Below are 21,704 nucleotides of genomic sequence, written 5' to 3'. Positions count from 1 at the left end.
ACCAATGACTTGCTCAAATTGAAACCCATCCAACACACAAGAACCAATATCTGACACTACTAATACTCTGTTACTGTGTCAACTTTCCTCAGAAAGACTCCACCCAACAACTAATAAAAACAGACCCAGAGACACACAAACAATAGATGGAGTTCAAGAATCTTGTAGAAAAGTTGGAAGATAGACTGAGTGACTGAAAAGAGATAGAGTCTCCACAGGAAGACCAAGAGTCAACCAATCTAAAACCTTGGATGTTCCCAGGGACTTAACCACCAACCAAAGAGCAAGCATGGGCTGGATTTAGCCTGTCCCAATACCTGCACATATTTATCAGATGTACAGCTTAGTCTTCATGCTGGTACCCCAACAACTTGAATAAGGGCTGTCTCTGAATCTGTTGCCTGCCTATGTATCACATTCCCTTAACTGGGCTCCCTTGTTTGCCCTCAGTGAGAGAGGTTGCACAGTAAATTGATGTGCCAGGTATGATTTCCAAGAGAGTTGGAGACTCCCCCTTCTCAGAGAAAAAGGAGAGGGTGAGTCAGGAAGGAGCAGTATTAAGAGGGAACTGGAAATAGACAGGGGGTGAAATTGTGGTATAAGTGAATGAATGAATGAATGAATGAATAAATAAATAAATAAATAAATAGGGGAAAATGTAAATTGAGATTGTCCACTGTCAAAAGTTACAGAAAATATGTAAACTTAGATTGTACAAATTATTTAACCCAGTATGTCTATAATGCTACTTATTATGTTGCCATAATTTAGTATTTTGTCATGATATTAAAATAATAATGTGATATTATTAATGAGATCTTCATTTAATTTTTTCTTCCTCTTCCTTATTAGCTATTGCCTTACTTTAAGAAACTGAAAATTACTACCCATGATGGAGCAGAAATAGAACTTAATGGCAATGGAGATGTAGACAGTGGGTATTATGATATCCTCAATTGGCACATGGGTGATGCTGGAGAAATCACCTTTGTCAAGGTTGGAGAATACATATTTAATTCTACAAAATATGAACTTGTTCTTCCAAAGAACTCATCGTTGTTTTGGAACACTGAATCTTCAAGGGTTAGTTGGTCTGACATATTTTGTTTATATGTAGACAGAAAACTCTATTTTTTTGGGCACTAAATAAATGCAAAACTAAAATTTTTTTCATATTCCAAATGAATTTCCTTAGTGTACCATATGTTTTTCATGTTGTTCTTTGTTCTAGTTATAATTTAAAGAATCCATGCTTTACTAAAATATTTTGCTAAAATTTTAATATATATGGCTACTCCCAAAATTTCTGAGTAACTTTTAACCCAGCGCATCTTGAAGGCAGGACAAATTTTGTAGTTGAAATATTATGTGGCTGTGTTGGTACCTAATCCCTTCAATTGCTTGGTTAAAGGAAATAGCCATTTAAGGCTTTACATCCTCCACTGCTAGGAGCCTTAGCTAGAATCATTCTCTTATATTCCTGGGAGTTTCCATTACACTGGGTTACTAGCTTGTCCCCTAGATGATTTCCAATTCCAGTTAGCTGTTTCAGAATTCTCTCTCTCCATCCTCCCCCATTTGTTTCCTCCTGTTCCTATTTTTCACACCATCCTGCACCCAGGATGTCTATTTTATTTCTCCTTCCCAGAGAGATCCATGCATCCTCCCTCCCTTGTGCTCTCCTTGTTACTTAGTCTCTCTGGGTATGTGGATAGTAATAGGGTTATCATTTACTGTACAGCTAATGCCCCCTCATAAGTACACATGATGTTTGATTTCTGGGTCAGGGTTACAACACTCGATTTTTTTCTAGTTCTATCTATTTGCCTCTAATTTTCATAATATACTTGTTTTTAACAGCCGAGTAATACATTATGTAAATGTGCCACATTTTTATACATTTTATAGTAGAGGGACTTGTAGGTTGTTTCTAGCTTCGAGCTATTATGATTACGCTACTATGAACATAATTGAGCAAGTGTCCTTGTGGTATAATGAAGTGTCCTTTAGGTACATGCTCAGGAGTGTTACAGCTGAGTCTTCAGGTAGGTTGTTTTCCAACTTTCTTGGAAACTGCCATATTGATTTTCAATGTGGCTGTTCAAATTTTCACTCTTACCAGCAATGGAGGAACATTCCCTTTGCTCGACATCATTGCCAACATGAGCTGTCACTTGTGGTTGTGACCTTATCCATTATAAAAGTGTAAGATGAAATTTCAAAGTCATTTTGATTTGTAGTTCATGATGGCTAAAGAAGTCAAACATTTAAGTGGTTATTGGCATTTGAGATTCCTCTTTTGAGAACTCTCTGTTTAGATCTCTACTCAAGTTTTAATTGACACAGAAGTGGATGCTCACAGTCAGCTATTGGATGGTTCACAGGGCTCCCAATAGAGGAGCTAGAGAAAGTACCCAAGGAGTTAAAGGGGTCTGCAACCCTATAGGTGGAACAACAATATGAACTAACAATTACCCCGGAGCTCCTGTCTTTAGCTGCATATGTATCAGAAGATGGCTTAGTCAGCCATCAGTGGAAAGAGAGGCCTATTGGTCTTACAAACTTTATATGCCTCAGTACAGGGGAATGCCAGGGCCAAGAAGGGGGAGGGGAGTGGGGGGGACTTGGGGGATTTTTGGGGTAGCATTGGAAATGTAAATGAAGAAAATACCTAATTTAAAAAAATAATGAAAAAAAAGATAGAAAAATAGTGGAGCATGTGTCCTGACTACATGTTGGAGGATCTTCTGGGTATATGCCGAGGAGTTGTATACCTTGTTCCTCAGGTAGTACAATGCTCAATTTTCTGAGGAACCACCAAACTGATTTCCAGAATGGTTGTACCAGCTTGCAATCTCTCCTGCAATGGAGGAGAGTTCCTCTTTTTTCACATTCTCCCAGCACCTGCTGCCACCTGAGTTTTTGATCTTAGCCATTCTGACAGGTATAAGGTGGAATCCTAGTGTCATTTTGATTTGCATTTTCTGATGACTAAGGATGTTGAACATTTCTTTAGGTGCTTCTTGACCATTCAAGTTTGCTCAGTTGAGAATGCTCTCTTTAGCTCTCTACCCCATTTTAATAGGGTTATGTGGTTCTCTGGAGTCTAACTTGTTGAATTCTTTGTATATATTAGATATTAGCCCTCTACCAGATGCAGGATTGGTAAAGATCTTTTTCCAGTCCTTTGGTTGTAGTTTTGTCCTATTGACAGTGTCCTTTGTCTTACAGAAACTTTGCAATTTTATGAGGTCCCATTTGTCAATTCTTTTTTTTCCCATTTTTTATTAGGTATTTAGCTCATTTACATTTCCAATGCTATACCAAAAGTCCCTGATACCCACCCACCTCCACTCCCCTACCCGCCCACTCCCCCTTTTTGGCCCTGGCGTTCCCCTGTTCTGGGGCATATAAAGTTTGCATGTCCAATGGGCCTCTCTTTCCAGTGATGGCCGCCTAGGCCATCTTTTGATACATATGCAGCTAGAGTCAAGAGTTCTGGGGTACTGGTTAGTTCATAATGTTGTTCCACCTATAGGGTTGCAGATCCCTTTAGCTCCTTGGGTACTTTCTCTAGCTCCTCCATTGGGAGCCCTGTGATCCATCCATTAGCTGACTGTGAGCATCCACTTCTGTGTTTGCTAGGCCCCGGCATAGTCTCACAAGAGACAGCTACATCTGGGTCCTTTCAATAAGATCTTGCTAGTGTATGCAATGGTGTCAGCGTTTGGATGCTGATTATGGGGTGGATCCCTGGATATGGCAGTCTCTACATGGTCCATCCTTTCATCTCAGCTCCAAACTTTGTCTCTGTAACTCCTTCCAAGGGTGTTTTGTTCCCACTTCTAAGGAGGGGCATAGTGTCCACACTTGTCTTCATTTTTCTTGAGTTTCATGTGTTTAGAAAATTGTATCTTATATCTTGGGTATCCTAGGTTTTGGGCTAAAATCCACTTATCAGTGAGTACATATTGTGTGAGTTCCTTTGTGAATGTGTTACCTCACTCAGGATGATGCCCTCCAGGTCCATCCATTTGGCTAGGAATTTCATAAATTCATTCTTTTTAATAGCTGAGTAGTACTCCATTGTGTAGATGTACCACATTTTCTGTATCCATTCCTCTGTTGAGGGGCATCTGGGTTCTTTCCAGCTTCTGGCTATTATAAATAAGGCTGCTATGAACATAGTGGAGCATGTGTCCTTCTTACCAGTTGGGGCATCTTCTGGATATATGCCCAGGAGAGGTATTGCTGGATCCTCCGATAGTACTATGTACAATTTTCTGAGGAACTGCCAGACTGATTTCCAGAGTGGTTGTACAAGCCTGCAATCCCACCAACAATGGAGGAGTGTTCCTCTTTCTCCACATCCTCGCCAGCATCTGCTGTCACCTGAATTTCTGATCTTAGCCATTCTGACTGGTGTGAGGTGGAATCTCAGGGTTGTTTTGATTTGCATTTCCCTGATGATTAAGGATGTTGAACATTTTTTCAGGTGCTTCTCTGCCATTCGGTATTCCTCAGGTGAGAATTCTTTGTTCAGTTCTGAGCCCCATTTTTTAATGGGGTTATTTGATTTTCTGAAGTCCACCTTTTTGAGTTCTTTATATATGTTGGATATTGGTCCCCTATCTGATTTAGGATAGGTAAAGATCCTTTCCCAATCTGTTGGTGGTCTCTTTGTCTTATTGACTGTGTCTTTTGCCTTGCAGAAACTTTGGAGTTTCATTAGGTCCCATTTGTCAATTCTCGATCTTACAGCACAAGCCATTGCTGTTCTGTTCAGGAATTTTTCCCCTGTGCCCATATCTTCAAGGCTTTTCCCCACTTTCTCCTCTATAAGTTTCAGTGTCTCTGGTTTTATGTGAAGTTCTTTGATCCACTTAGATTTGACCTTAGTACAAGGAGATAAGTATGGATCAATTCGCATTCTTCTACATGATAACAACCAGTTGTGCCAGCACCAATTGTTGAAAATGCTGTCTTTCTTCCACTGGATGGTTTTAGCTCCCTTGTCAAAGATTAAGTGACCATAGGTGTGTGGGTTCATTTCTGGGTCTTCAATTCTATTCCATTAGTCTACTTGTCTGTCTCTATACCAGTACCATGCAGTTTTTACCACAATTGCTCTGTAGTAAAGCTTTAGGTTAGGCATGGTGATTCCACCAGAGGTTCTTTTATCCTTGAGAAGAGTTTTTGCTATCCTAGGTTTTTTGTTATCCAGATGAATTTGCAAATTGCTCCTTCTAATTCGTTGAAGAATTGAGTTGGAATTTTGATGGGGATTGCATTGAATCTGTAGATTGCTTTTGGCAGGATAGCCATTTTTACAATGTTGATCCTGCCAATCCATGAGCATGGGAGATCTTTCCATCTTCTGAGTTCTTCTTTAATTTCTTTCTTCAGAGACTTGAAGTTTTTATCATACAGATCTTTCACTTCCTTAGTTAGAGTCACACCGAGATATTTTATATTATTTGTGACTATTGAGAAGGGTGTTGTTTCCCTAATTTCTTTCTCAGCCTGTTTATTCTTTGTGTAGAGAAAGGCCATTGACTTGTTTGAGTTAATTTTATATCCAGCTACTTCACCGAAGCTGTTTATCAGGTTTAGGAGTTCTCTGGTGGAATTTTTAGGGTCACTTATATATATACTATCATATCATCTGCAAAAAGTGATATTTTGACTTCCTCCTTTCCAATTTGTATCCCCTTGATCTCCTTTTGTTGTCGAATTGCTCTGGCTAATACTTCAAGTACTATGTTGAAAAGGTAGGGAGAAAGTGGGCAGCCTTGTCTAGTCCCTGATTTTAGTGGGATTGCTTCCAGCTTCTCTCCATTTACTTTGATGTTGGGTACTGGTTTGCTGTAGATTGCTTTTATCATGTTTAGGTATGGGCCTTGAATTCCTGATCTTTCCAGAACTTTTATCATGAATGGGTGTTGGATCTTGTCAAATGCTTTTTCTGCATCTAACGAGATGATCATGTGGTTTTTGTCTTTGAGTTTGTTTATATAGTGGATTACATTGATGGATTTTCGTATATTAAACCATCCCTGCATCCCTGGAATAAAACCTACTTGGTCAGGATGGATGATTGCTTTAATGTGTTCTTGGATTCGGTTATCGAGAATTTTATTGAGGATTTTTGCATTGATATTCATAAGAGAAATTGGTCTGAAGTTCTCTATCTTTGTTGGATCTTTCTGTGGTTTAGGTATCAGAGTAATAGTGGCTTCATAAAATGAGTTGGGTAGAGTACCTTCTATCTTGTGAAAATGTTTGTGCAGAACTGGAATTAGATCTTCTTTGAAGGTCTGATAGAACTCTGCACTAAACCTGTCTGGTCCTGGGCTTTTTTTGGCTGGGAGACTATTTATAATTGCTTCTATTTCTTTAGGGGATATGGGACTGTTTAGAAGGTCAACTTGATCCTGATTCAATTTTGGTACCTGGTTTCTGTCCAGAAATTTGTCCATTTCGTCCAGGTTTTCCAGTTTTGTTGAGTATAGCCTTTTGTAGTAGGATCTGATGGTGTTTTGGATTTCTTCAGGATCTGTTGTTATGTCTCCCTTTTCAGTTCTGATTTTGTTAATTAGGATTTTGTCTCTGTGCCCTCTAGTGAGTCTAGCTAAGGGTTTATCTATCTTGTTGATTTTCTGAAAGAACCAACTCCTCCTTTGGTTAATTCTTTGAATAGTTCTTCTTGTTTCCACTTGGTTGATTTCACCCCTGAGTTTGATTATTTCCTGCCATCTACTCCTCTTGGGTGAATTTGCTTCCTTTTTTTCTAGAGCTTTTAGATGTGTTGTCAAGCTGCTAGTATGTGCTCTCTCCCGTTTCTTTTTGGAGGTACTCAGAGCTATGAGTTTCCCTCTTAGAAATGCTTTCATTGTGTCCCAAAGGTTTGGGTACGTTGTGTCTTCATTTTCATTAAACTCTCAAAAGTCTTTAATTTCTTTCTTTATTCCTTCCTTGACCAGGGTATCATTGAGAAGAGTGTTGTTCAGTTTCCACGTGAGTGTTGGATTTCTGTTAATTTTTTGTTATTGAAGTTCAGCCTTAGTGCATGGTGATCTGATAAGATACATGGGACAATTTCAATATTTTTGAATCTGTTGAGGCCTGTTTTGTGACCTATTATGTGGTCAATTTTGGAGAAGGTACCATGAGGTGCTGAGAAGAAGGTATATCCTTTTGTTTTAGGATAAAATGTTCTGTAGATATCTGTCAGATCCATTTGTTTCATCACTTCTGTTAGTTTCAGTGTGTCCCTGTTTAGTTTCTGTTTCCATGATCTGTCCATTGGTGAAAGTGGTGTGTTGAAGTCTCCCACTATTATTGTGTGAGGTGCAATGTGTGCTTTGAGCTTTACTAAAGTTTCTCTAATGAATGTGGCTGCCCTTGTATTTGGAGCATAGATATTCAGAATTGAGAGTTCCTCTTGGAGGATTTTACCTTTGATGAGAACGAAGTGCCCCTCCTTGCCTTTTTTGATGACTTTGGGTTGGAAGTCAATCTTATCAGATATTAGGATGGCTACTCCTGCTTGTTTCTTCATACCATTTGCTTGGAAAATTGTTTTCCAGCCTTTCATTCTGAGGTAGTGTCTATCTTTTTCTCTGAGATGTGTCTCCTGTAAACAGCAAAATGTTGGTTCTTGTTTGTGTAGCCAGTTTGTTAGTCTATGTCTTTTTATTGGGGAGTTGAGACCATTGATGTTAAGAGATATTAAGGAAAAGTAATTGTTGCTTCCTGTTATTTTTGTTGTTAAATTTGGCATTCTGTTCTTGTGGCTGTCTTCTTTTAAGTTTGTTGTGGGATTACCTTCTTGTTTTTTCTAGGGCATTGTTCCCGTCCTTGTATTGGTTTTTTTCTGTTATTAACCTTTGAAGGGCTGGATTCTTGGAGAGATAATGTGTGAATTTGGTTTTGTCGTGGAATACTTTGGTTTCTCCATCTATGGTAATTGAGAGTTTGGCTGGGTATAGTAGCCTGGGCTGGAATTTGTGTTCTCTTAGTGTCTGTATAACATCTGTCCAGGCTCTTCTGGCTTTCATAGTCTCTGGTGAAAAATCTGGTGTAATTCTGATAGGCTTGCCTTTGTATGTTACTTGACCTTTTTCCCTTACTGCTTTTAGAATTCTATCTTTATTTAGTGCATTTGTTGTTCTGATTATTATGTGTCGGGAGGAATTTCTTTTCTGGTCCAGTCTATTTGGAGTTCTGTAGGCTTCTTGTATGTTTATAGGTATCTCTATCTTTATATTTGGGAAGTTTTCTTTAATAATTTTGTTGAAGATGTTTGCTGGTCCTTTGAGTTGAAAATCTTCATTCTCATCCACTCCTATTATCCGTAGGTTTGGTCTTCTCATTGTGTCCTGGATTTCCTGGATATTTTGAGTTAGGATCTTTTTGCATTTTCCATTTTCTTTGATTGTTGTGCCGATGTTCTCTATGGAATCTTCTGCACCTGAGATTCTCTCTTCCATCTCTTGTATTCTGTTGCTGATGCTCAAATCTATGGTTCCAGATTTCTTTCCTAGGGTTTCTATCTCCAGTGTTGCCTCACTTTGAGTTTTCTTTATTGTGTCTACTTCCCTTTTTAGGTCTAGTATGGTTTTGTTCATTTCCATCACCTGTTTGTATGTTTTTTCCTCTTTTTCTGTAAGGACTTCTACCTGTTTGATTGTGTTTTCCTGTTTTTCTTTAAGGACTTGTAACTCTTTAGCATTGTTCTCCTGTATTTCTTTAAGTGATTTATTAAAGTCCTTCTTGATGTCCTCTACCATCATCATGAGATATGCTTTTAAATCTAGGTCTAGGTTTTCAGGTGTGTTGGGGTGCCCTGGACTGGGCGAAGTGGGAGTGCTGGGTTCTGATGATGGTGAGTGGTCTTGGTTCCTGTTAGTAGGATTCCTACGTTTACCTTTCACCATCTGGTAATCTCTGGAGTTAGTAGTTATAGTTGACTCTGTTTAGAGATTGTTCTTCTGGTGATTCTGTTACTGTCTATCAGCAGACCTGGAAGACAGATTCTGTCCTCTGAGTTTCAGTGCTCAGAGCACTCTCTGCTGGCAAGCTCTCTTACAGGGAAGGTGCGCAGATATCTTGTTTTTGGACCTCCTCCTGATCGAAGAAGAAGGCCCAAAACAGGGCCTCTCTCAGAAGGTGTGTTGCTTTGGCAGTTCCCAGAAGCTGTCAGCTTCTGTGGTGCAGACTCTCACCTGTGCAGACTAAATTCCTAAGTTCCAGGGAGTCCTGGAACCAAGATGGAGACCGCTGCTGCTGAGGCTGAGGCCACCTCCCAAGCCAGGCGGACACCTGTCCTCTGGTACGGACGGTGGCCGGCTGTCTGCGGCCCGCCAAGGGTGCTGCCTCAGCGGCTCTGTGCTTCTGCCTGTCCCAGAAGCTGTCCGGTTCTCTGGCGCACCCTCTAACCTGTTCAGACTAATTTCCTAAGTTCTGCTGAGTCCTGGAACCCTCAATTCTTGATCTTATAGCATAAACTTTTGATGTTCTGTTCAGGAAAATTTCCCCTGTACTCATGTGTTCAAGGTTTTCCCCAACTTTCTCTTCTATAAGATTCAGTCAGTGTATCTGGTTTTATTAAAATCACTATATCAGATTTCTCTGTGGATCCGTTTGAGTAGAAAAATCTTTTCCCAACACTTTACTATGAAGTAATGTCTATTGTTGATGATGGGGTATGTTTCTTGTATGCAGTAGAAGAATGGATCCTGTTTTAACATCAATTCTCTTAACCAGTATCTTTTTTATTGGAAAATTGAGTCCATTGATATTGAGAGACATTAATGGCAAATTGTTGTTAATTCCTGTTATTTTGATTGTGGTGGTGGTTGTGTGAAAATGAGTGTACGTGTGTGTGTATTTGTGTGTGTGTTTCCCTTATTTTGATTTTGTCAATACAATAGTATTTATTTCCAGTGTTTTCATCGGTATATTTAATCTCCTTAGGTTGGAGATTTCCTCCTAGTACCTGTTATAGGGTTTAATTTAAAGAGATATCCTGTATACAATTTACTTTGTCACGGAATATTTTGTTTTCTATATTTATGGTGATTGAAAGTTTTGCTGAGTACACACATCCAGACACCTTTGCCATTTAGAGTCACCACTGAAAAGCTGGATGTAATTCCTTTTTGCTTTGTTTAATTATTTTCTTGTTTTTTGCTTTTTTTGGAGTGGGGGGGTGGTCAAGATAGGGTTTCTCTGTGTGGCCCTGCCTATCCTGAAACTCTATCTGTAAACAGGCTGGCCGTGAACTCAGAAATCTGCCTGCCTCTGCCTCCCAAGTGCTGGGATTAAAGATGTGTGCCACCACTGCCCAGAGTGTATAATTCTAATATTGTCTTTGTTAGCTTCCAGATTCAGTCTGCACAAAACTGTGTGCTCCAGGGACCCGAAAGGGGATTCGACCTGGACAACCCCTATGCTGCTTTGCTTGTATTCCATGTGCTGATGGATATGTGTCAGAGAAACCAGGTAATGATAGGGACTTTTGCATTGGTAGTAATATGGTTAAATTAACCAAGGGGGGTCAGGGAGCTTCTTATAAGTCTTTATAAAAAGATATAAGCAGCCTATAACAAAACTCAAGAAACCAATACAATTTAACACTGTGCAGTTTGACCAAAGGAAAATATTAGTTTTCACTTCTGATACAAGACAAGATCTACCACTTTAAAGTTTGTAAAGAAACACCAAAGAAAATAAATAAAATGTGAAATACAAATACATTCATAAAATCTTCAAATTACTTGCTTTTTTGGTCATATTCAGCACCTATTGAAGTTGGAGAAAAGTCACCAATTGTCTTAAGGTTCTAAGCACTAAAAGCACATGCTTTGCTCACTTGCTGCAGAAAGAACTCCTGCTCAGTTGCTCATCTCTGGAGGTGACTTAAGCAGGCTTGGTTTTGTGTCCAGTGTTGGACCAGGTTTATTTATATTTCCATTTGACTTTTGGTTGAAGAACCAAAGATTAGCTTTTCATTTGACAGATAGTAATTGTGTAAAATATAAGAAAATGGTCTGGGATGGAAAACAAGCACAGTGTAAACTACACAACTCCCTTGGACCAGCTCCCCAAGACTCCACACAGAATTGTACACAGAGATGTCAAGACCAGGAGTCAGAGTGAGTCTCTGTTTTTTGTCAATAGGACAAAGAGAATGTGATCCATGCGGTGAAGATGACTGGTCCAATGCAGAGAAGAGCAAGTGTGTGCCAAAGCTTGTGGAATTCCTCGCTTACGAAGAGGCACTGGGGTTCACTCTTGTCATCCTGTCAATCTTTGGGGCACTTGTGGTCTTGGCAGTCACTGCTGTGTACGTAGTCCACAGACACACTCCATTGGTGAAAGCCAATGACCGAGAGCTAAGCTTCCTCATTCAGATGTCTCTGGGAATCACAGTGCTGTCATCCATGCTGTTCATAGGCAAGCCATGCAACTGGTCCTGCATGGCCCGCCAGATCACGCTGGCACTGGGCTTTTGCCTTTGTCTGTCTTCCATTCTTGGAAAGACTATTTCACTCTTTTATGCCTACAGAATTTCCATATCCAAAACCCGCCTTATATCTATGCATCCCATTTTTCGAAAATTAATTGTACTGATCTGTGTTTTAGGGGAGATTTGTGTATGTGCAGTGTACTTGGTGTTGGAGCCTCCAAGGATGTTCAAGAACATTGAAATTCAAAATGTAAAGATCATCTTTGAATGCAGTGAAGGTTCTATAGAGTTTCTGTGCTCCATATTTGGGTTTGATGTTCTCCTGGCTCTGCTGTGTTTTCTTACAACTTTTGTGGCTCGCCAGCTGCCAGATAACTATTATGAAGGTAAATGTATCACTTTTGGAATTCTGGTTTTTTTCATTGTCTGGATCTCTTTGTCCCTGCTTACTTGAGCACCAAAGGCAAATTCAAAGTGGCTGTGGAAATATTTGCCATTTTGGCATCCAGCTATGGCTTGTTAGGCTGTCTATTTCTTCCCAAGTGCTTCATTATCTTGCTGAGGCCAAAGAGGAACACTGATGAAACTGTTAGTGGAAGAGTCCCCACTGTTGACAGGAGCATCCAGCTCACCTCAGCTTCTGTGAGCAGTGAGCTTAACAGCACTACAGTGTCCACTGTTCTGGATGAGTAGAGCAGTGAGATCCATGTGACATGCAAGGATGTCTCCTTAGATGATATCCTGGCTCAACCTTCCCTTTTATGTTTAATCTTAAGTAGCTTCTGTTGTTTTAGTGTAATATTGGTTGTGGTTGTGTTTATGTAAGTTTAACATGGTGAATGATATCTTGTTCTGTGACATGTCACTCTGCATTGAATGGAGTATCACTTATGATTTAAATTAGAAAGCATATCATTGAGATTTTAAAGTAGAGGGCATAACTAAAAAAAAAAATAGAAAAGAAAGTGGGGAAGAGACTTAAGCACATTGGCACAGGGGGAAATTTCCTGACAGAACACCAATAGCTTATGCTCTAAGATCAAGAATTGACAAGTGAGACCTTGTAAAATTGCAAAGCAATTTTAAGGCAAAGGACAGTGTCAATAGGACAAAACTGCAACCAACAGATTGGGAAAAGATGTTTACCAACTCCACATCTGTTAGCGGGCTAATATCCAATTCATACAAAGTACTCAACAAGTTAGACTCTGGAGAACCAAATAACCCTATTAAAATTGGTTATAGAACTAAACAAAAAATTCTCAACTGAGGAATACCAAGTGGTGAGACACACCTAAAGAAATGTCCAACATCCTTAGTCATCAGAGAAATGCAAGTCAAAATAACTCTGAGATTCCACCTCATACCAGTCAGAATGGCTAAGATAAAAACCTCAAGTGACAGCAGATGCTGGTGAGGATGTGGAGAAAGAGGAACACTCCTCCATTGCTGGTGAGATTGCAAGCTGGTACAACCATTCTGGAAATCAGTTTAACAGTTCCTCAGAAATTTGGCCATATACTACCTGAGGACCCACCAATACCACTCCTCTGCATATACCCCGAAAATGATACAACATATAATAAGGACACATCCTCCTTTATGATAGTAGCAGCCTTATATATAATAGCCAGAAGCTTGTAAAAAACCCAGATTCCATCAACATAAAAATGGATACAGAAATTGTGCATTTACATTATGGAGTACTACTCAGCTATTAAAAACAATGAATTTATGAAATCCTGAGGCAAATGAATGGAACAAGAAAATATTATTCTCAGTGAGGTTACCCAACCACGAAAGAACACCCGTGGTATGTGCTCATTGATATGTGGATATTAGCCCAGAATTTTGTAATACCCATGATACAATTCACAGGCCACATGAAGCTCAAGAAGAAGGAAGACCAAATTGTGGAAACTTCTGTCCTTCTTAGACAGGGAAAAATATCCATGGGAATAGATGAAGAGACAAAGTGTGGAACAGAGACTGAAGGAAATGCCATCCTGAAACTGTTTTACTTGGGCTTCAATCTCATATAAAGTCACCAAACACAGACACTATTGTGGATGCCAACAAGTGCTTGCTGACAGGAGCCGGATATACCTGTCTCCTTAGAGGCTCTCCCAGTGACTGAAAAATATGGAGGTAGATGCTCTCAGTCAACCGTTAGACTGAGCACAGGGTCCCCAAAAGAGGAGCTAGAGAAAGTACCCAAGGAGATGAAGGGGTTAACATCCCCATAGGGGGAACAACAATATGAATCAACCAGTACTCCCAAAGCTCCCAGGGACTAAACCACCTACCAAAGATTACACATGGAGGGACCTATGGCTCCAGCTGCATATATAGCAGAGGGTGGCCTAGTTGGACATCAATGGGAGGAGAGGCCCTTTGTTCTGTGAAGCCTTGATGTCCCATGGTAGAGGAATGCCAAGACCAGGAAGTGGGGGTGGGGTTGCTGGTGAGGAAAGGTTGGGGGGAGAGCAAGGGAGATCTCTGTAGTGTAAACTAGGAAAGGGGATAACATTTGAAATGTTAATAAAGAAAATATTTGAAATGAAAAATTATAAATAAATAAATAAATAAAGTAAGTAGAGGGTATAAATACTCATGATTCATCAGAATGTTTCAGTGTTCATTTCTTTTCTGATAGGTTGATAATTGTACTTATGATGTATAAACAAAGCATTCCATAAGTCTATCATTTTTATATCAGAGACTCCATTACCACTTCATACCACAATGCAGCAAAACTCTCTTGTCTGACACAAGTTTTTCACACTTCTATTTTTATTAACAATGGGCTCTACAACAAAATGTCAATTATACTCCAACATATAATGAAATTTTTTTCTTGTGCAACATTATAGTTTTTTGTGTTTCTTTGTTTTTGTTTTCCTTTTGTTTTTTGTTGGCTTTTTTTTTTTTTAGGTTGTTGTTGTTGTTTTGGTTTTTCAAGACAGGGTTTCTCTGTATAGCTCTGGCTGTCCTGGAACTCACTTTGTAGACCAGGCTGGCCTCAAACTCAAAATCCTCGAAATCTGCCTGCCTCTGCCTCCCGAGTGCTGGGATTAAAGGTGTGCACCACCACACCCAGCACAACTTTATAGTTCTAAAATACAATTTTATGTAAATATTTAGCTACCCTTTGTTGATTAAGCTCATATGCATTTTTATAAAAGAAGCTTATTACAACTAAACATATCTTCTTATAAAAATGATAGCCTAATTTATAATATAATTTTATCCTTTAGAGTCAATGGTTTATCAAATATTAAATATGTCTTGAATCATTGAAAGATAATTTTCTCTTTGGCAAAGCATTCTATCTAAATATTTTCTCATAAAAGTATCTCAGAATTTGGGTATGAATTTTTTTTTTTTTTTTTTTTTTTGCTATGGGTGAGCACTTGGTCATTGCATTGGGGAATACTTTAGTATTAATTTCAGCATGTTGCATCAAAATTATGTGGTTCTTGTCTGAGAAGTAGTAGGAAGATTAATTGTATGACAAATGAAGCACAAAGCATCTTCATTAGAGCTGACCAAATATATGCAGGATAGGGTTTAACTGTTTGTTTTTGTGTGTGTGTGTGTTTGAGCTACTTAAACACAGACAAGGCTAATTTCATGTTGAATAATTTTCTAGGCTAATTTTTGGTAGTTATTTCTTGCATGAAAATTCCCAAAAGGAAACAAATATACTAAGATGGGGTGATTCATCTCAGATGAACCTCCTTGAAACTTCCCTAGTCTCATCTCTTCTCTGCTTCTCACCTCATAGTGGGTCTCCAACATAAATAGAGATATCAGAATGCAGATGACATAACTGAACAGTTAAACACCCTCCAAACTGCTTCCATGTTTTAGCAGTTAACTCCTTCAAACCCACAACCATGTAGCACAACTCAGCCCCACTTCTGCAACTCCAGACTCTCCTAACATTTACTTATTTCCTAGTTTGCTTCTCTGTTGCAGTTACAGAACAGTGGCCCAAACTAACTTTGGGTGGACAGGGTGGGTTTTTTGTTTCGTTTTTGTTGTTGTTGTTGTTGTTTTGTTTTTCATCTAACAACTCCCAAGTCACAGTCCATCATGGAAAAAATCGGAACAGGAACTCACAACAGTAATCTAGAGTCAAGAAGTGATACAGAAGCCATGAAAAAAAAATCTGCTTAATGGCTTCCTTCAAAACCTTGCTCAGCTTGCTATCATATACAACCCAAGACCTCATGTCCATGGTACCACCACCCACAGTAGGCTAGGCTCTCCCATATTAATCAAGAAAATGCCCCCACAGATATGCCCAATTTGATTGAAGCAATTCCTTTGGTGAAGTGCCCTCTTTCAAGTGACTCAATTTGGTGATCAAGTTGGTAAGGAGCACAGGACAGGACGTGAATCACAACCATCTGCACTCTGGAAATCTCTACCCTGAAAAGGACTGCCTGCTAAGAAGTGTTATGTAAATGCAGCCCTTTGTCTAATTCCCTGCCATACACTCCAGAGAGTAGAAGACATCCATCCCTGGATGTGTATCTCCAAACTTTGGCCCCTCCAATAAATCTCTTTGATGAGATTTTCTGCCTGGTGTGACTCTCTCATCTGAAGAAGAAAAGAAGTCATAAAGAGAAGGAGCAAAGCAGGAGCATGGCTGAGGCTCCTGAGCTCCTGAGCTCGGCTGGGGATGTACTACCTTGGGAGTTACAATGCCTCTGCTGAGGAGTTTTCCTCTCAGCAGTGTGGTTCCTGTGCTCCTTCTCATGATGCTCTTCCACTGGGACACTGTCCCACCCCAGAGATGTGTGGTTCCTGGGCACCTGTGTCTCAGGATGCCCTTCCACTTTTCCTTCAGAGGTTGCATGAGCTTCTGAGTTCTAGGACACCCTTCCACTTAAGCAAAAAGCACATTAAGGTTTATAATTAGGATATTATTAACACAAATTAAGTAGTCACACATTAATTAACAATATTAATGAGCAAGGAAAGAATTGTGCAATAAATAGTTGAGTAGATGCCCATATAGAAAATAGTGGTATGCAGTGTCCCTCAAGCAAATGTGATCACTTTTTTTTGAGAGTTTTGACCTATTTATTTCTTTTTTTAAATTAGGTATTTATTTAATTTACGTTTCCAATGCTATCCCAAAAGTCTCCCCCACCCTCCCCCACCCACTCCCCCACCCACCCACTCCCACTTCTTGGCCCTGGCTGACTAGGCCATCTTCTGATAAAATGTGATCACTTTGAATTTTACTAAGGCTTTATATAAAGTTCTCATTTAAATTTTGGGAAGGTCATTACCTATATCTGGTCTAGAATAATCTTTCTTGTTAAATCAGTAAATAATTCCTGACTTTCCCTGCTTAGCTAGTCATCATGGTTTCACTTTCTGCTGTGACACACCTGCAGAAGGAATCTCTGCAAAGAACAAAAAACTAAAAATCCCAAATATTCAGCTCTTTTGAAAACATATCACACTCTGATCTTCTTATACTTCTATAGCCAAATGTACACTTTCAGTTTATACTGTCCACAGTTCTATAAGTTCTATTTGCCACATATTTGACTCACATACTTATAGAAATATATAGGTCATTTTTATGTTTCATGTCAAGGAGACTGAATACATATCTATAACATTTACTTATGGGAAGTAAAGTTACAGTAATGGTATGGTCAGAGGCAGTTATCTCTCATTGTATGACATTAAAAACTATTTTTAAGAAGTCTTGCATACTGGGGTGGGAAAGATGGCTCGGAGGTTATGAGCACTGCCCGCTCTTCCAGTGATTCTGAGTTCAATTCTCAGCAACCACATGGGAGCTCACAATCATCTGTAATGAGATGCCATGCCCTCTTCTGGTGTGTCTGAAGACAGTGACAGTATACTCATGTGTATAAAATATATGTCTTTAAGAAGAATCGTTGTTGATCCTCCTATAGGGTTGATGACCCCTTTAGCTCCTTGGGTACGTTCTCTAGCTCCTTCTTTGGGGGGCCCTGTGTTCCACCCAATAGATGACTGTGAGCATTCATTTCTGTATTTGCCAGGCAATGGCATAGCCTCATAAGAGATAGCTATATCAGGGTCCTGTTAGCAAAAATCATGCTAGCATATGCAATAGTGTCTGGGTTTGGTGGTTGTATATGGCATAGATCCCTGGATGGGGAAGTCTCTGGATGGTCCTTTCTTCTGTCTCAGCTCTGAACTTTGTCTCTATAACTCCTTCCATAGGTAGTTTGTTCCCCATTTTAACAAGGAACAAAGTATCCACATTTTAGTCTTTCTTCTTCTTGATTTTTATGTGTTTTACAAGTTGTATCTTGGATAGTCTAAGTTTCTGGGTTAATATCCACTTATTGGTGAGTACATTTCATATGTGTTCTTTTGTAATTGGATTACTTCTCTCAGGATGATATCCTCCATATCCATTAATTTGCCTAGGAATTTTATAAATTCATTCTTTTAAATAGCTGAGTAGTACTCCATTGTGTAAATGTACCACATTTTCTGTATCCATTCCTCTGTTGAGGGGCATCTGGGTTCTTTCCAGCTTCTGGCTATTATGAATAAGGCTGCTATGAACATAGTAGAGCATGCATCCTTATTACAAGTTGGAACATCTTCTGGGTATAACCCAGGAGAGGTATTGCTGGATCTTCCTGTAGAAATATGTCCAATTTTCTGAAGAACCTCCAGACTGATTTCCAGGGTGGTTGTACCAGTTTGCAATCCCACCAACAATGGAGGAGTATTCCTCTTCCTCCACATCCTTGCCAGCATCTGCTGTAACCTGAATTCTTTATCTTAGCCATTCTGACTGGTGTGAAGTTGAATCTCAGGGTTGTTTTGATTTGCATTTCCCTGATGATTAAGGAATGATGTTGCTGGAAAGATCTCCCATGCTCATGGATTGGCAGGATTAACATAGTCAAAATGGCTATCTTGTGGAAAGCAATCTACAGATTCAATGCAATCCCCATCAAAATTTCATCTCAGTTCTTCACCGACTTAGAAAGGGAAATTTGCAAATTCATCTGGAACAACAAAAAACTATTCTCAACAATGAAAGAACCTATGGTGGAATCACCATGCTTGACCTCAAGCTGTACTACAGAGCAATTGTGATAAAAACTGTATGGTACTTGTACAGCGATAGACAGATAAATCCATGGAGTAGCATTGAAGACTCAGAAATGAACCCACACAACTATATTCACTTGATCTTTGACAAGGGAGCTAAAACAATCCAGTGGGAAAAAGACAGCATTTTCAACAAATGGTGCAGGCACAACTGGTAGTTATCATGTAGAAGAATACAAATTGATATATTCTTTTTTTTTCTGGCCTCTGAGGGCATCTGATTGTACTCACAGAGACACATTCACATAGACAAAAGTAGAATGAATCTTTAAAAAAATAGTAGCTTCTTTTATTGCCTTGATACCATGTCTGAGCAGCTCCTCTTAACTTTTCCCTCTCTTCTCCTCTAGTATCTGACTTTTAAGCTTATTATAGTTTGTACATTTTTGCCCATATTCTTTGTCTGTGATACCTTCTACTTTCACCCTGAACACTTCCCATCTCAATGATTTTCAGCCGTTAGCTTTTTTTTTTTGTTGTTGATAGTATTCTAATCCCATTGACACTTAGGCCCTTCATCATTTCTCATCATTTTTTCAATACAGAGTCTTTCTATACAGCCCAGTTTGGCAAGGAATGCACAATCCTCTTGATTCATCCCTCATAGTGCTTCAGTACCATGATGCCTCACTCTTTAGGGTCTCTGTGGCCTTAGTATTTCAAAGACTGTATTTAAAAATAATAATTTTTTGTGTATATTACTATTTTATTATTTTATTATTTTTTAAATTATTACGTATTTTCCTCAATTACATTTAGAATGCTATCCCAAAAGTCCCCCATACCCTTCCCCTCAATTCCCTACCCACCCATTCCCATTTTTTGGCCCTGGCATTCCCCTGTACTGGGGCATATAAAGTTTGCGTGTCCAATGGGCCTCTCTTTCCAGTGATGGCCGACTAGGCCATTTTTGATACATATGCAGCTAGAGTCAAGAGCTCCAGGGTACTGGTTAGTTCATAATGTTGCACCTACAGGGTTGCAAATCCCTTTAGCTCCTTGGATACTTTCTCTAGCTCTTCCATTGTGGGCCCTGTGCTCTATCCAATAGCTGACAGTGAGCATCTACTTATGTGTTTGCTAGGCCCCGGCCTAGTCTCACAAGCCTGAGTGAGGTAACACAATCACAAAATAAAGCAAATGATATGTACTCACTTATAAGTGGATATTAGCCCAGAAACTTAGTATACCTGAGATATAAGATACAATTTGCAAAACACATGAAACTGAAGAAGAACAAAGACCAAAGTGTGGACACTTTGCCCCTTCTTAGAATTGGAAACAATCACCCATGCAAGGAGTTACAGAGACAAATTTTGGAGGTGAGACAAAAGGATTTACCATCTAGAGACTGCCATATCCAGAGATACATCCCATAATTAGCCTCCAAATGATGACACCACTGCATACACTAGCAAGCGTTGGCTGAAAGGACTCCACAAATTGATATGTTCTTATTTCCTTGTACAAAGCTCAAGTCCAAGTGGATCAAGGAACTCCACATAAAGCCAGAGACACTGAAACTTACAGAGGAGAAAGTGGGGAAAAGCCTCGAAGATATGGGCACAGGGGAAAAATTTCTGAACAGAACAGCAATGGCTTGTGCTGTAAGATTGAGAATCAACAAATGGGATCTTGTAAAATTGCAAAGCTTCTGTAAGGGAAAAAACAGTGTCAATAAGACAAAAAGGCCACCAACAGATTGGGAAAGGATTTTTACCAATTCTAAATCAGATAGGGGACTAATATCCAATATATATAAAGAACTCAAGAAGATGGACTCTAGAAAATCAAATATACCTATCAAAACAATGGGGTACAGAGCTAAACACATAATTCTCAACTGATGAATACTGAATGGCTGAGACACACCTAAAAAATGCTCTGTCTTAAATCCTAATAAAATGGTGTCCAATTTCAATAAAAAGTGATATTCTAATCTATGCTGAATGGCATGACACAGAACAAGGTATCATTCACCAGGTTAAAGTTACATCAACATACTTACAACCAATATTAGCCTACAACATCAGCAGCTACTTCAGATGAAACATAAAAGGGAAGGTTGAGCCTGAATGTCCTCCAAGGTGACATCATTGCCTGTCACATGGAGTTCACAGCTCTACTCATCCAGAAAATTGGACTCTTTGATGTTGTCACACTCACTGTTCACTGAAGCTGAAGTCAGCTGGATGTTCTTGTCAACAGTGGGGACTCTTTCACCAACTCTTTCATCAGTGTTCCTCTTTGGCCTCAGCAAGATAATTAAGCACTTGGGAAGAAATAGACAGCCTAACAAGCCATAGCTGGATGCTAAAATGGCAAATATTTCCACAGCCACTTTGAATTTGCCTTTAGTGCTCAAGTAAGCAGGGACAAAAGAGATCCAGACAATGAAAAAGACCAGCATTCCAAAAGTGATACATTTACCTTCATAATAGTTATCTGGTCTGGCAGCTGTCAAGCCACAAAAGTTGTAAGAAAACACAGCAGAGCCAGGAGAACATCAAACCCAAATATGGAGCACAGAAACTGTGTAGAACCTTTACTGCATTCAAAGATGATCTTTGCATTTTGAATTTCAATGTTCTTGAACATCCTTGGAAAGTCCAACACCAAGTATACTGCACATACATTAAATCTCCCCTACAACACAGATCAGTACAATCAATTTTTGAAAAATGGGGTGCATAGATACAGGACAGTTTTTGGATACAGAAATCCTATAGGCAAAATGAGTAAAATAGTCTTTCCAAGAATGGAAGACAAACAAAGCAAAAGCCCAGTTCCAGAGTGATCTAGAGGGCCATGCTGGACCAGTTGCATGGCTTGCCTATGAACAGCATGGATGACAGTACTGTGATATCTTCACTGCATGTATCATATTCCCTTTGGCCTATTGAGGAAAAGAGTAACAAAAAACAAAAAACAACAACCACACACACACAAAAAAAACAAAACAGAGAATTGACTTCGGGGTACCGAGTCATCACCTTTAACGGTCTACAGTCTAGGGAACTTAAAAACGTGAACAAAATTTTCTGGAAATATGTTATACAATAGATATAATACCTTATATTTA

At 39.3% G+C, this 21,704-nt stretch overlaps 2 pseudogenes across 1 annotated transcript in view; one reads left to right on the top strand and one right to left on the bottom strand.

Moving 5' to 3' along the window:
• Vmn2r-ps11 (vomeronasal 2, receptor, pseudogene 11) overlaps positions 1-11,877 on the top strand; it is a 211,881-nt pseudogene extending 200,004 nt beyond the window's left edge. Inside the window, exons 6-9 of the transcript NR_003962.1 lie at positions 853-1,083; positions 10,383-10,506; positions 11,185-11,350; positions 11,650-11,877. The product of NR_003962.1 is annotated as a vomeronasal 2, receptor, pseudogene 11 (transcript). The remainder of the gene's footprint in view (positions 1-852; positions 1,084-10,382; positions 10,507-11,184; positions 11,351-11,649) is intronic.
• On the bottom strand, positions 20,748-21,486 carry Vmn2r-ps10 (vomeronasal 2, receptor, pseudogene 10; annotated as a pseudogene).

This window comes from Mus musculus, chromosome 3, assembly GCF_000001635.26.
Source record: "Mus musculus strain C57BL/6J chromosome 3, GRCm38.p6 C57BL/6J".
Lineage (NCBI taxonomy): Eukaryota > Metazoa > Chordata > Mammalia > Rodentia > Muridae > Mus > Mus musculus.
The sequence above is the reverse complement of the archived record's forward strand: the minus strand, read 5'-3'. Positions and strand labels throughout refer to the sequence as shown.